The 15,495-nt window shown below is 35.0% G+C and overlaps 1 long non-coding RNA gene across 1 annotated transcript; it reads left to right on the plus strand.

Moving 5' to 3' along the window:
* The first annotated feature begins 2,812 nt into the window (after positions 1 to 2,812).
* Positions 2,813 to 13,862, plus strand: LOC150064262 (uncharacterized). Its single transcript, XR_016535145.1, has 3 exons — positions 2,813 to 2,899; positions 7,746 to 7,822; positions 13,704 to 13,862. It is a non-coding gene; the product is annotated as an uncharacterized LOC150064262 (long non-coding RNA).
* The last annotated feature ends 1,633 nt before the right edge of the window (positions 13,863 to 15,495 follow it).

The raw sequence follows: 15,495 nt of genomic DNA on the forward strand, positions 1-15,495 counted from the left end.
CATATAATGATTCATATAATAGTTTATATAATGACTCAAATTAAGTTACATATAAACCCCTCTCATCGTTAATCATAAAATCTTGACAAGAAAGTCTGAGGTAATGTATAGGTAATTCTAGTTAAATGAGAATATTTCAAAATAGACTCAGATATCCTCATCTAATACAAAATTAGGTTTGAGTATAACTGGTATATCAAGAGACAGACATTCTTGTCATTCCACTCCTTGTGAAACTAAGAATTATAAGTATGTTATGAAAAACATGGTAGAATCATGCCTTCAAATATTTATCAACTAACCTTATAAAATTAATGGCTCAATTGATTTTATGGTGTTAAGTCTGAAATTGACAATGCCAATAGTCAAACTTTTGTGCTACCTGCTTTCTTGGTGCCTCAAATGTCCCCCAACTATTTGCAGCATTTGCCTTCAATGAAACAGGAGGCTTAATGTACAAGCATAAATTCCTGGGATTCCCATGCCAATACTAGCCCCTCAGATAAACTCCCATATAAAGATTTGGTAATGGTGATGATCAGCCAAAAAGGCAATTATTGTGCAGCATAGGTACTATAGAGGCCAAGGAAGGACTTCAACCATTCTTCTGCCATCTGTAGAGCACAAGTACAAACTTTTGGCTTAAAGAGACAAGGAAATGAGGCATTGGGAGAGATATGCAGAATCATTATTAGTTTATAATAGAAAACTTCAGCAACACAGGGTGGGAGGGGAGGATTTCATTGTGCGTTTCCATTTTCATGTATATAAGGTGCTCTATTCACTCTTATCTTTTATATGTTTCTGTTTTTATCCTCTACTTGATCAGACAAGCTGAAAAGGTATGTGATTTGTTCTCTATTTATGCATAGACAGGTATAATTATTATCAAACCACCCCAGACACAGGTATGATTATGGTCAGAATTATCAGCAGAGGATCTGGACTCACTGTCTCAGAGTTGATGCTGTAGAGCTTGGTAGACCCTTATCTCAGCCTTGGTTCTCCAAGGATTCTAGAGAAAGTGATCATTGCTTCCATCACCTGAGGGCGAATGCTCTCCTTTCCATAGTTAGTCCTGCTCCAGTGTGTGACTTCATCATATGTAAACCCCTGCATTTGGAGGAGTGGTTTCTTCTGTGAGGTGCTGTTGCTCCTTAACTTTGTTTATAAAGATGTTGCCCATTAGCACTATCCTTAGATTCTGAAGTGGCTACAAAGAAAACAGTTTATCATAACAACAGACATAAAACTGAAGGCATGGATGACAAGCATCTTGCTGCTTTTTGTTCCTTTGTGGCTCCCCTGAGGCGAGGGGACTTATTTATATCAAGTACCTATTAAGTACCTAATATATCAAGAAAATGGAATTGAATGCATAAAATATTAAGCACATATAAGATATTTGGATATTTGAGATTTTTCCCTATAAATATTCATTTAAAAGGAATTTTATATGGAATCAAAAATATATTAATTTTTATTAAATTTGAACAGATTAAACTTACCAGGAAAAAATACTGAGATAACATTGATTCCTTAGGATTGTCTGGACAAATTGACACTGGATGAGATTGATGTGGACCTTACAATAATAAAGGCCATTAAATAGACAGTAATAGTAATTGCACAGGTATATCATAGAAAGCAATATAATTACTTAAAATACAAAGATGAAAATTGAAATGTTGAAAGAACAAAAATGGAACATGCTTTTTAACTTGAATGTTTAAGTTTAGCATTGTTTACAACAATCCAACTTTTTTGTGGGTCATGGGACTTGAACTCAGCCTGGGCACTGTCCCTGAGCTCTTTAGCTCAAAGCTACCACCCTACCCTTGAGCCACATCCACACTAACCTATTTTCTAGAGGGTTAATTGGAGATAAGAGTCTCAGGTCCTTTTGTGCCAGGGCTGGCATTGAACCTTGATCCTCAGATCTCCACCTCCTGAGTAGCTAGGATTACAGGGGTGAGCCACTGCACCTAGCTAATGTCCAATTTTTAAACTTAAGCATTATCTATAATCTGACAAATTAGATAGAATAGCAAATTGTTTTCCCTTCCTCTGAATTGTCATTGCTTTCAGGAAAGAAACAGTGAGAATCCTTTAGAAAATTAGAGAAGTACTGGAGATTTCTCACTGTAAAGTAATTCTGTGTCCATCTTACTTTCTTCTTGACAATTAGAAAAGAATATGAAATATTAATGGCTCATTTTATGATATATTCTATCTATCTAATTTACCTTCTAAGAGATATTATCATTTGGCCCTCAGGGCAAAATGAGGGTTAGGCAAATCCAAATATGGTAAGCTTTTAATTTTGATTTGCTCAAGTACATTTTGATATTCTTGTCACTTGTAGATCAAGAGACTTTTCAGAGTGATTGGTGTATAGATTAAAGGCATCAAGCTTATTGTAGTGAGAACTATATTTATACCTTTTGTGAATTCAGACACAGGAAGTTTAAAAAGCTCATGCTAATGCTCTCTAGGCTTCCTAATAGAAGTCCCACAAAGTGGTTAGAAATCACAATAGAAACTAAAGAGAAAGCCACATAAAACAACCTATGAATGAGAAGTTAGAAATCGGCGTATAGATATAGCATTCTTTAAGAACAAAGAAAAAATAAAAATAAAATTGAATGAGCACGCTACAGACTTGAAAATTCTAATAAGCAATACAGTTTAATAAAACTATAAATAAAAGCTGCATGACCTGTGGATGCAATTATCTCTGCCTTAGAATTCTAGAATACTGCCTATTCTGATGAAATACAGCTCACTTTATTGTAATTGAATGAACCTACCTAGTCAGAAGCACTTCTCTGATTGTGGTTCCTTGCAGTCCCACTACCTTTGCGAGTAACTGAAAGACATAACCTAGAAGAAAGAAATGGTAAGGCAAGAATGAGAAAGAAATGAAAAAGTTCAGGGCAGAAAAAAATAGGCCAAACAAGATTTTGTTTCCAGATGTATTAACAAGTATTTGACTGGAGGAGGAAGGAAAAATAACCCACAGAATACCAGAGATTCAACTAAAAGAAACTGCCTGTGTTTTTGTAGGTCCTGTAAAAATTTACTATACAGAAGTCTTTGGATAACAGCTAATTTGATGTATCTAATTTCCAGCTAAATGGAGGAATTGAGTGGGATTTAGCAAAATGGTGTCAGAGTGTTATTTCTGGGATCCTCTCTTCATAGACACACCAATTTGAACAGCTTTTAGCCTATTAAACTATCTTTGATATAGTTAAAGAAGCCAGATAAAAAAGAAGATAGTGGGCCGGGAGTTTGGCCTAGTGGTAGAGTGCTTGCCTAGCATGCACAACGACCCAGGTTCGATTCCTCGGTACCACATACATAGAAAAAAGCCGGAAATGGTGCTGAGGCTCAAGTGGTAGAGCTCTAGCCTTGAGAAAGTCCAAGGACAGTGCTCAGGCCCTGAGCTCAAAGCCAGGACTGGCAAAAAAAAAAAAAAAAAAAAAGAAAATAGTGCCTGGTTTGGCTTCTCAGCAGCTGAATGAAATTTATCTAAATATATAGAGCCATAAAACAATCCTCAATATTTTAAAAATAGAATATTACCAAGTGTCTTTTCTAAACACAAAATTTAAAAACACTCAAAATTTAAAAACAAAAATGCACTTGGGTGTTAATGGCTCATGCCTGTAATTTTAGCTTTTCTAGAAGTTTATGAAATGCTTATACTTAAGGACAACATGGGCAGAATATTATCAAGATTTTTCCATACTCCATATCTGCATGCAGTGGTGGGTACCTGTAATACTGGGGATTTGTCTGATGTCTATATGTACCTGGGTACTCAATCCTTCATATTCCATCTTTAGATATATAAAAAGACAAAGTGAGATAAGCCCTTTAGTGACTATATATAAAATGATAATATACTCTAATTATTTAAAAAGCAAAGAAATAAATTAAATATTTTCAACCAAAAAGAAATAAAGATACAATTACAGAGAAAGACTAAAATTCCTACTTTCATTCTTACTTGAATCTTATACAGTCTTAGCCAATTTATGGAAATTCAAACTTGTACAACTTTTGTTTCAATTAAATACTTTACTAACTCTAAAAGGTTTAAATGAAGTTTCATTATCTTTAAATAACACACAAGAAAGAGTAAATAGGCCTCAATATCTATTTGTATAATAACATGTAATAAAAAATTATACCGGAAACCATATGTGGAGGGGTTCAAAGAGAACCAGATACTACAAATAGTTCAGGTTCTGTCGAAAACAATCACAAAAAATGTTGTGTTACATAATTCAAATACACTAAAGTACAATTTTGCATCTCCAACACTGATCTCATTGTGCCATAAGTGATATTCACAGTTTTAATACCCAGAAAAAGTAGACATGACATGTAGTTAGTAACTCATTGCTGCTCTTCCAATTATTGAATATTTTTCTGACAAACATGGTGGTCCACGGGTTATTAAAGAAAAGCTAATGCATGACTTATTATTTTATGTGCTGATGCCAAAAATCATGTTCACAACACCTTCCAGCACATTTAACTCACCCATTCATCTAGCTAATATGGATGAACCTATGTCTCTATCATAGGTATTTTGGTATTCAGAAGGCTTAGGATGATGCATTAAAAATGTAGCTATAGGGTCTGGACTTTGGCCAAGTGGTAGAGTGCTTGCCAAGCATGCAGGAAGACTAGGGTTCAATTCCTTAGTAACACATATATAGAAAAAGCTGGAAATGGTGCTGTGGCTCAGTTGGTAGAGCTCTAGCCTGGAGGAAGCCCAAGGACAGTGCTCAGGACCTGAATTCAAGCCCCACAACTGGCAAAAAATGTAGTTATACATCATCAGAGGTAATTAAAAGAAATGAATAATGTTTGAGAGATAGAAATGAAGAATTTGCCTTAGATTTGTATATAAGAAACACAATCAGAAAAGACTTTCAGGTAGCCTAACTTCAAAAGCTAAATTAAAACCTTAGGTTATAAGATAATTGTGCTGGAGAGAGAGAGAGAGACAGAGAGAGAGACACACAGAGAGAGAGAGAGAGAGAGAGAGAGAGAGAGAGAGACAGAGAGAGACAGAGAGAGAGAGAGACAGAGACAGAGAGAGACAGAGAGAGACAGAGACAGAGAGAGAGACAGAGAGAGAGACAGAGAGAGAGAGAGACAGAGAGACAAACAGACAGACAGACAGAGAGACAGAGAGAGAGACAGAGAGAGACAGAGAGACAGAGAGAGACAGAGAGAGAGAGACAGAGAGAGAGAGAGACAGAGAGAGAGAGAGACAGAGAGAGAGAGAGGCCTATCATCATTCATAGTGGGAAGCAAAAAAAGGATGAATGCTCAAAGTACTGAAAGCATCCTGCAGGCATTTTTGACTCCATGAAGGCAACAGAAAGCCTTTGGAGGCTTTTAAGCATGAGTTTGATACAAAGCCATTTATACCTTATAAAAATAAAGTTGTTATTCCTTCTGGTGGCAGGACAGAATTCCATTGTGTATAAGTATCACATCTTTATCCATTCATCTACTTAGGGGCATCTGGGTTGGTTCTATAGCTTAGCTATGGTAAATAATGCTGCACCGAACATCATCCTGCTAATAGCTTTAGTATGTCCTTGTTTCTGGGCATTTGGACAAATGCTAAGGAGTGGGATTACTGGGACATAGGAGAGTTCTATATTTGGTCTTTTGAGGAATTGTCATAATGGAAAGTCTTGGAAAAAACTGGTATTACATGAAGTAAGCCAGACTCAAAGGAACATAGGCTCAATGATTTCCCTCATTTATAATAATTAATACCCATCTAGAACTACCCTAGTGGAGGATTACAATAGCTCAAAACCTAGATAGATAAGGTCATATAGGAAGAAACTAAATGAAATGAACTCTAGGATATGGAAACACAAGGTTTATCTTGTGTGATTGTTGTTCTTAATGTGCTATATTATTTTTCTTCTCTTTTTTGCCCTTATGGTTAATCTCATGTTGTTATTGTATCTGACTTTGTTACCTAGTATATTATATATATGTTTACTTGTTTATTTGAAATAGGGAAGGGAAAGGGGAAAAACAAGATGATTGGGAGGATGTGGATGAAGGAAAACTGGGATAAAACCACAAGAAGGGGTATCAATGTGTAAGAAGTAATGCACCTACTACTTAACAAATGTAACTATAACCCCTCTATTCATTATCCCAACAATTTAAAAATGGTAAGGCAAGTGTTAAGTCTTAATGTCAAATCCAGCCAATGAAATGCAATATTTTGTTAGCCTTAGGAAATGTTTCTTTATAAAACAATAAACAATAGAGTACTTGGAAGTAACACCAAATATTAATAAAAGTTTGGTCAAAGTCTACATATTAGTGTATTCCATAACAAAGGTGAGAAATTAGTGTAGCACATTGAGAAAGAGACATTAATGAGGGTCTGAACAAAGAAGATGGAAGAAAAAAGTTCTCAGTACTTAGTAGGCAACCATGTATGTATGTATTCATGATTCATGCAAGTTCCCCAGTGTTGGAGATTTGGATTGATTTCCAGCATTATTCAGATAATCGGTCCATGCATAAAGACAGTTGAAAGCAAACCACTTGTAAAGGAATAAGTGCAGAAATGAGTGGCAAGAATGAAGAATATTTTTACAGCTGATACATCTTTCTCCATGAACAAATATGCAAAGACTAAAAGGCATTAAAAGAATGCGAAAGGGGCTGGGAGTTTGGCCTAGTGGTTGAGTGTTTGTCTAGCATGCACAAAGACCCGGGTTCGATTCCTTAGTACCACATACATAGAAAAAAGCTGGAAGTGGTGCTGAGGCTCAAGTGGTAGAGTGCTAGCCTTGAGAAAGTCCAAGGAGAGTGCTCAGACCCTGAGCCCAAGCACAGGACTGGCAAAAAAAAAAAAGAATGCAAAAGACAGAGACATGAATGCATTAATAGATGCATAACTGTAACAACACACTTACATTATCCTTTATTTTCTTATAACTCAGTCATAATGCCTCTTGATATACTATAAATTTATAGAAACATATTGAGAAAAAGATGAGGTCAAGACTTCTTTTAATAACATCAGTATGTGATTTATGCGAATTTTACTTCAATGTCATATTACTGAAAAGCTGTCAGAGTCAGTATAAATTAGCGTTAATGCAGAATTTTCTCAGAAATTTAATAACATCTTTACAGCCAACTGCTAAATTGAACAAGTCATTAGTGATGTTACTAGATTGTCATTAAGTAAACCAATACATGTTCTTACAAAAATCATGTTCCTGATTATTTAAAGAAAATGATTTATGACATTTGAAAATATGGTTAGATGAAACAAGGTATATAAAAATAATTGCCCTTCTAGTAATTAAGATGAAAAGTATATGGATCTACATTCCATAATCAGAATATACTGTTATAAAAGTTATAACATTCAAAATTAGGTCTTCCTTGAAGCCAGTAATTCTTAAATATGGATAAAATATATAACATTTATTTCTGGTTTTATTCTGTATTAGACTAGAGACAGACATTTAGAATGATAAGTGCATGTATGTGGTTCATATGATATGCTTTAAATGAGATATACAACTGTACAATAGTTATGATTAGCAGCTAAAACTCATTATGAAATTGTGAAAAAAAATAAGAATTATGTTTACTATGATAGTAGATTAAATTGGAATTATTTAAAATTCTTTGTAGGAAATATTTTTTATTATCTGTTTTGTAACAAGGTTTCAGGAAAGCTTTACTTGAAATCTGAAGATATCAGAATTGAAAACCATCCACTTGTGCTCAAAAACATAGCAAGGCAAGATTTTATTCATTTATCTATTTATATTTATAATAGTACTAAGTCTTGAACTCTGGGCCTCAGTCTTTCTCAATTTGTACTCTACCTCTTGAGTCATGCCTCCAGTTTCATAATTCTGTTAATTAATTAGAGATAAGACTTTCAAGGATTTGTTTACTAGGACTCGCTTAGAATTGAATTGCAATCCACAGATCTGAATTTGAGTAGCTGAGATAATATTTATGAACCACCAGTACCCCCAAATTAAAGATTTTTCACAAAATTCACTTATTCTTATTTTTTATTTTTCATTTAGCATTGTTATATTTGAAAAAATAAAACAATATAATCATGCAATGACCACTACTTGCATTAACCTTTGTCAAAAGCCATACTAATTAATCAAATTATTTCAACTTTAAACATTTGCTTATCTATTTTAAATATTTTATAGCAAAAAAATCATTTCTCATTCTATACAGATTTACTAATGCAGCAAGTATACAAAGTACTGGATATACTTGTAACAGTCATAGTGCTAAAAAGTATATTAAAATTTTTTATAATTCTAGATATGGCATTTCATGCCTGAAATCTCAGCTACTCAAAAAGTAGAGATTAATTGGGATCACAGTTCAAAGCCTGAACAAGTCAAAAAATAGGAGGACATCCATCTCAACAAAGCAACAGTGTGGTTGCTCATATCCCAGGTTTACAGCTATATTTCATATGAAATTGGAAACATCAGTGTTCAATTCTGGTCAAGGGCAAAAGGGCAAAGTTGTCTAAAAAGAAGGGGGTAAAACAAGATGAAGGGTGGGGTTGGGGGAGGGAAATGGGGACCAAGACATGAGAAAGAGTATCAATGTTTTTGAAGTAATGCACCTTCTAACTTGTGAATATAATGTAACCCTTCTATTAGTTACAATAAAAATATATGAAAAAATACAAAACAAACACACATACAAAACAACTAAAACAAAATAACTGGGGTTGTTAGGCTCAAATGGTCGAGTACTTGTCTACAAGGAATAAGTATGAGTTCAAACTCCAGAAGGCCCAAATCTTGATGAACAATTGAAGACATAATATACTTTTGTTCTGCAAGTCTCAGTATTTAACTTCCTGTCTATTCTGAGCAATAAAAGATTCTGCTTCTCCATTTATTCTGTTGCTGTTGCATGGGAAAAGAATGTCTCGATTTTCGTTCTGATGAAGAACACATTTCTCTCACTCCCTTCAACTGAATGTGCTCATTACTGTAGACTGGGAAAACATTATAAGGAAAGCAAAATGTTATGTAAGAACCTCCAGAAATCATTTGGGAGATACAGAATTCCCACATGTTCATCTTTACCTTTCTGTGTCCTCTACCTTGCCCTTGGGAAGCAGGTACTGTATTTTTCTTGTCAGGTTAAGGTCAAATCACTGTCTTCTAAGCCCTAGACTAAGTATTTGACTTTCACGGGGACAAAAATCTTTGTTGAGAAAGTCTCTTATGTTCCATTTTATTTTATCTTCCCATGCACAATTCAGCCTAATATGAACCAATTTCAAAACAAAATGCTTTCTATGCTCTTAGCATCTCCCTCACCCACATGAACTCTGTTTTTATGGCTCAAAACACTGCTGATTCTTTCCCAGAAGTATGGAAGATCTCTGAAAAATGAAACACTAGATCGTTTTTGTTTGTAAATACAGTGGCCATGGGAAAGCCTGTTTCTTTTTAAACTTTTACCCTTCTCTAATGCTGAGCCTTGTGACACCAACTGTGTTTTTGCCTGGTGGTTTTCTTCCTGTGGCAATTTAATTTAATTTAATTCATGATTTCACTCTTGAAACAAGAGTAGAATTCTTCCAGGCAAATGCTGAATCATTATGGAATTGTACACGTCTTAGGACACTCACCCTCAAACCAATGGCATTTTGAATTTTAAGAACTTGTAAAATGTTCACCAGATGACTCAGGACAAATGGGCTATTGGGTTTGTCAAATTTACTGCATCTGTTTTAAATCTCAATGATTCTCAGCTTTGGGCTAGTATATTCTAAATTCTTTTATAATTCATAGGACATTTATTAATTAGGCTTTAGACTCTGATATCAAATTAGCAATGCATTTTCATATTAAATAGAGCAGGGTCTTTAATTATTAGGTAGGATATGTATTCTAGAAAGAATTTGCAAATTAAATTTAAGATTCAGATAATAATTTCTCCTTACATATGTATGTAATTCTAATTGGTGTAGAAAAGTGCCTTTGCTGAAATGAGTCTGCCAGGAGACTATTATGTGCCTTTGAATGTGAAACTCTCTATGAAATTGAAGGGGAATGTCAGGAGAATGCATCTGTTTTGCAAGTTGCTGTTTGGGAAATATTCTTTAAGAATATTGCATTAGCATCAAAATGGCAATGTGCAGATTGGAAGGATATAATAATGGTCTTCAGCCTCACTCTCCTTCACTTAAGAACACGAAGACATAACTGAGCCATCTGGGTTGGGAGCTGATTTGGTTGCCTTTTCGGGATTATTGTTTCTGATCTCTAAGCAGAAAGGGGGAAAATAAAAACAAAAACAAACAAACAAAAACTACATTTCCTGCCTAGACCCTCCAGCAATTCCAAACTTGACCAAGCAAGGGGAGATCGAATTATGAGTATTTGAAGTAAATGTAATAAATAACTAGGATTAGTGTTCTTTTCTAAAATTATTGCCTAGAGTTCAGACTATATTTGTGGAAGAGAAATGGAGAATAAAAGAAGCCTCTTAGAGAATAAAAGAATAGGGAAAAAAAGAAAAAAAACAAGAATCCTAGATGCTAATACAGGAAAGTTAGCTTAAGGCATAATTATGCTTAAATCATAATTCACTTCCTATAATCATAACAGATAAAAATAATTTCTTCATGTCTACAAAATGTACCAATTATGCAAGGTAATACATTTGCAATCAAATGCAAATAATAGTTTTTTAAAACCTCTAACCTATTCTTGAGCAAAAAGACACCTTCAATTTAGAATTCCAGTAAAACAGATTTGTCTGAAATACTAGGCATCTACAAACAGACCTTTCTCTCCATCCCATAAATCTACTTATTTAGTGAAGAGCAAAGAGCCTTTGTTTTTTAATTTGTGAATTTCATGAAATCTCAGTGCTACTTCCCAAGAAATTGGACAGCCATGATTTCAGTCAAGTTCTTCCAGATGACAGATCAGGTGAAAACACTGTTTTATCTGGTGGTAGAGGGAAGTACGTGAAAAAATTTTAAGTAATCATAAGTCCCATTTAGATAGGATTTACTTAACAGCATGCTATCATTGACACTATCTCATTTGATTATGGTAGATGGTTTGCCTTAATATTTCTTGAATATAATGGGAACTCAGGATTTGTGGATTGATTAACTATATAATCTTGCTAATGCAAGCAGTGAAATGTTCAGTAACCCTGGTTACATCATTATCTCAGCTGTCTGGTCCTTTGTGATAATTTCTGCAGAGAAACAGCCAGCCTCAAAGAACAAACATTACAGCCTTGCTGATAGTGGGGGAAAGTTTAGCCTGGCAATTAGATAAGGGTGTGGTTCTCTGTGCTATTCAGAGACAAAAGCTGCTGTTTTATTTATGTGGCATAAATCCTGTACCCACAAGCCACTTTGAAACCAGGGATCATGCCATTAATATCAGAGTCTCAGTGATTAGTTCTTATAGTTTTTCATCATGCTAAGCAGTACTTAAGTGTTCTTTGCCATCCGATTGCTTTGGGTTTTGTTCCATAATGTTTTCATTAAACGTGTATGCTGAAACAGGAGTGAGTCGAGGAATAGAAATTACTATTGGAAAATTCAGGCAGTCAGGCTTCATAAATAATGGTTTGTATTTTTTTATTGTTGGTGTCAATCTAGGCCAGCTTTTCAATGCCTGTCTTTGTTATTGTGTTTGCAGCATTTGCTGGAGCCAATTCTCATTCTCCTTTTGTGTAAGAAAGTACAGATACAAGGATTGTAGATAAAACCATCACTAAAGTTCAAACATATGTTTGGCAACAAAAAGACCATAGGATATGAATAAATTCAGAAAGAATCAACTTGCAAGTCCGTTTATTGTTTCACAAAAAATATAAAAAAAGAAGGATAAAATAAAACTGGAAGCCAAATGGGGTGTTATTTCTCACAAAATTTAGTAATTTTGGGATTGATAATGTTTTGTAATACTTTAGAGACTTGTTTGTGAGTTAAAATGCCATAATATCATGTAGAATTTTAAGTTACACTTTTACTTCCAAATCAATCACCAAAGTCAGAAATGGGAATATAGTAAATTGTATCTGCTTAATTCTCAGGGGTTGGTACCACACCTAAACTGTCCCCTTAGAGAGTCATATCTTTATATAATTCCTTCAAGTATACTAAAGGACCATCTAACATGCTTCAGAGTAATAGAATTTGGTACAAATGTTGTGTGTTTGTTACAAAAGACTGTGATTGATAATCTTATATGTCCACTTTAAAGGACTAAGGGATGCTCAGAGAAACTTTGCAGAAGAGAATAACATTTAAATCAGCAAAATTAACTTAAAAAATCACCTATATATGTCACATATATGTTAATTTTCTTTTTTTATTAAAGAATTTATTAACATTAATTTTATATCATATTTTAAATGATGTGTTGAACAAACCCAGGTTCGATTCATTGGTACCACATACATAGAAAAAAGCCAGAAGTGATGCTGAGGATCAAGTGTTAGAGCTATAGCCTTGATAAAGTCCAAGGACAGTGCTCAGGCCCTGAGCTTAAGCCCAGGACTCCCCCCGCCAAAAAAAAAAATCAGTGAACCATTTGAAAAAAAAGTAATTGAACATGCATCATGAGGAAGGATATTGTCTAATTTTTGGAGGGCCCTGAAATAGTCAAATGTGAAGAATGATAAATTACTGTGGCTTTTTGATCAGTTATAATTCATCTCCTCCTACCCTTAGATGCAAGTTTGGATTCTGGGATTTGTGCCCTGGCCCCAAGTGACTTCATACCTGCAATTTCTGTTTTCATGTGCTCCTAAAGCAGATACACAGACTGAATAATATATGGGCAAGATATTGGATTTGTGATGATTTTTAAGCCTGTGAAGTTCAGATCAAGAAGCAAGCGTTGGATCAGGGCTTTCTTGCTGCCATTGTGACATGCCAGAAAGGCAAGGAAAGAAGATGAGGCCGTATACTATTTTAATTAGCAAACTACTCTTACTGTTCTCACAACAATGAAACTATTCCCATGACAGGCCCAACCCATTGGGTAGAGTAGTGTTCCCATAGTCAAAACTTCCCATGAATCTCCAACTCTCAACACCACAATATTAAGAATCAATTTCCATAGTTTTCAAGTACACACTAAATTATATTACTTCATTTCTCAGGACTACAAACTCAGATTAAATTACAGTTTGGGCTCTTAATTTCAGGAGCATAATGTGGAGCAACATGGCCTCCATACCCCTAATCAGGTACCCCAGACTCACCTTAAATTGCTTCTTATCCATCTAGATACATATTATTGGTTGTGTTTTTGTGAAGAAACTTAACTAAAATACACTCCATTTTATGAAACTAATGTAAAAAAAGTATGGGTGTGTGTGAGTATTTGTGGGGGTAGGTGTAGGGATGGGGTGAGAAAGAAGAGAGAGACAGACAGACAGAGACAGAGACAGAAGACAGAGACAGAGAGACAAAGAGATAGAGAGAGAGAGACTTCTACTGACCTCAAAGAAGTAGATAACTGTGTCTGCACTATGACTGCAAGAGGGACATAGAGAGACAGGCAAGGAAATAGCTTTGGCCAAGAAGGAAGAGTCACATCTGTATCTGAGACTAGACTCTGATTTCTTATTTGTTGTTCTAGGTGTTCAATCAAGTGCCTTGAGCATCCGAAGACCGTGGCCTACCACTGAGCTTCACTTCTTCACTGGCTGAAATCTTCCCTGTAGCCTCCTAAGATTCCATACAAAATCAGCTACCTGTGCCTGAGTTAACTCAATACAAAGAAGCCATCAGCCAAAAATGTGTGTCCATATTTAAGTCCCTGTGTACATGAAAACTTTATTTAAAAAGTAAAGGAAAATTGGGACTGGGAGTTTGGCCTAGTGGTAGAGTGCTTGCCCAGCATGCACGAAGACCCGGGTTCAATAACTCAGTACCACATACATAGAAAAAAGATGGAAATGGTGCTGTGGTTCAAGTGGTAGAGCTCTAGCCTTGAGAAAGTCCAAGGACAGTGCTCAGGCCCTGAACTCAAGCCTAGGACTGGCAAAAAAAAAAAAAAGTATCAGGAGATTTTGGGGCCGGGAGTTTGGCCTAATGGTAGAGTGCTTGCCTAGCATGCACGAAGACCCGGATTCGATTCCTCGGTACCACATATATAGCAAAAAGCCAGGAGTGGTGCTGTGGCTCAAGTGGTAGAGCCCTATCCTTGAGAAAATCCAGGGACAGTGCTCAGGCCCTGAGCTCATGCCCAGAACTGGCAAAAAAAAAAGGAAAGGAAAATTAATATACTACCATCAAATTGAACAGAATTATACTTGTCGTACTTATCTAGCCTGGGCTATTGCAGACTAGAGAGGATTTGGTAAAATGTATTTCTAAAAAAGATTGATAGTCTTGTAGAAAAGTAACTGCAGTACTATTTTGAAATTAAATGTGATAAACTTAAAAGGTGGAATTATATATTAATTTCAAACAGATAATAATAAATTACTGAAATTTATGAAGTATACCTCAGTTGAGGGTATAATGTTACTATTTTGAAAGCTATGTGAATATTTAAATTTTAAGTATATATTATTGGAAAGAATAACAAAATATGAACTAGTGAATATAAAAATCAACTAAGAAAAATTTTAAAAGATTATAATATTACATTAAGATGCATAATAACTAAGGAACGATTGAATTGGCTTCCATATGTTTATATCCTAAGAAGTGATCAAGAAAACTCCCTGAGCAAATATCCCCATTTCTGATTAAAATATAGATATTCAGGATTTTGCTGAACTCTAAAAAGACTCAGATTCTCCTGATATGGAGACCAACTCTCACAGGGTGATTTGGAGACAAGATACTCAGCCACCTCTGAGTGTTGAGGACTAGGTGGCAGAGAAGGTGCTATCAATGTATGAAGGATTTATCTTCATGTTTCACATTTTTGGGGACAAACTAAACATAGGCAAGTTCTTATTGCTATTTATTTATTATACCTCGTGTGAAAAAATGTTCAAGTTTTGCTTTCAAAATTGTACTCCTCTTAATGAAATTAAAATTACTTTTTTAAAAAGAATAGTCATTTCAAAAATTTGAAATTGTAGCTTGCTTTGTTAAAGATGCCATGTCCTTTGTTGTGCTCTGTCAAGCACACTCTTGACCTCAAATAATAACCATATTGGTGCCCTTTTGGACATCTCATTACCAAGCTCGTCCTTCTTTTGTAAAAATAACCATTACATGTCACTTTTTATCTAGTACTGTGTCAATCAATCTTCTGCCAGCATAGCAAAATTAGTTAGAAAACCTTAAGTTTATCCTCGTTTGTTATTTCAGAGGTTTCAAAACGTTGCTTCTGGATTTGTGCGAGGGGATCTAAAGGAACCTGGTATTGAACATGTGGAAAAGTAAGGAAGATCATATAATAGAGCAGAAAA

This window comes from Megascapheus bottae, chromosome 4 (assembly GCF_031878675.1).
Source record: "Megascapheus bottae isolate mThoBot1 chromosome 4, mThoBot2.hap1, whole genome shotgun sequence".
In the NCBI taxonomy this organism is placed as follows: Eukaryota; Metazoa; Chordata; class Mammalia; order Rodentia; family Geomyidae; genus Megascapheus; species Megascapheus bottae.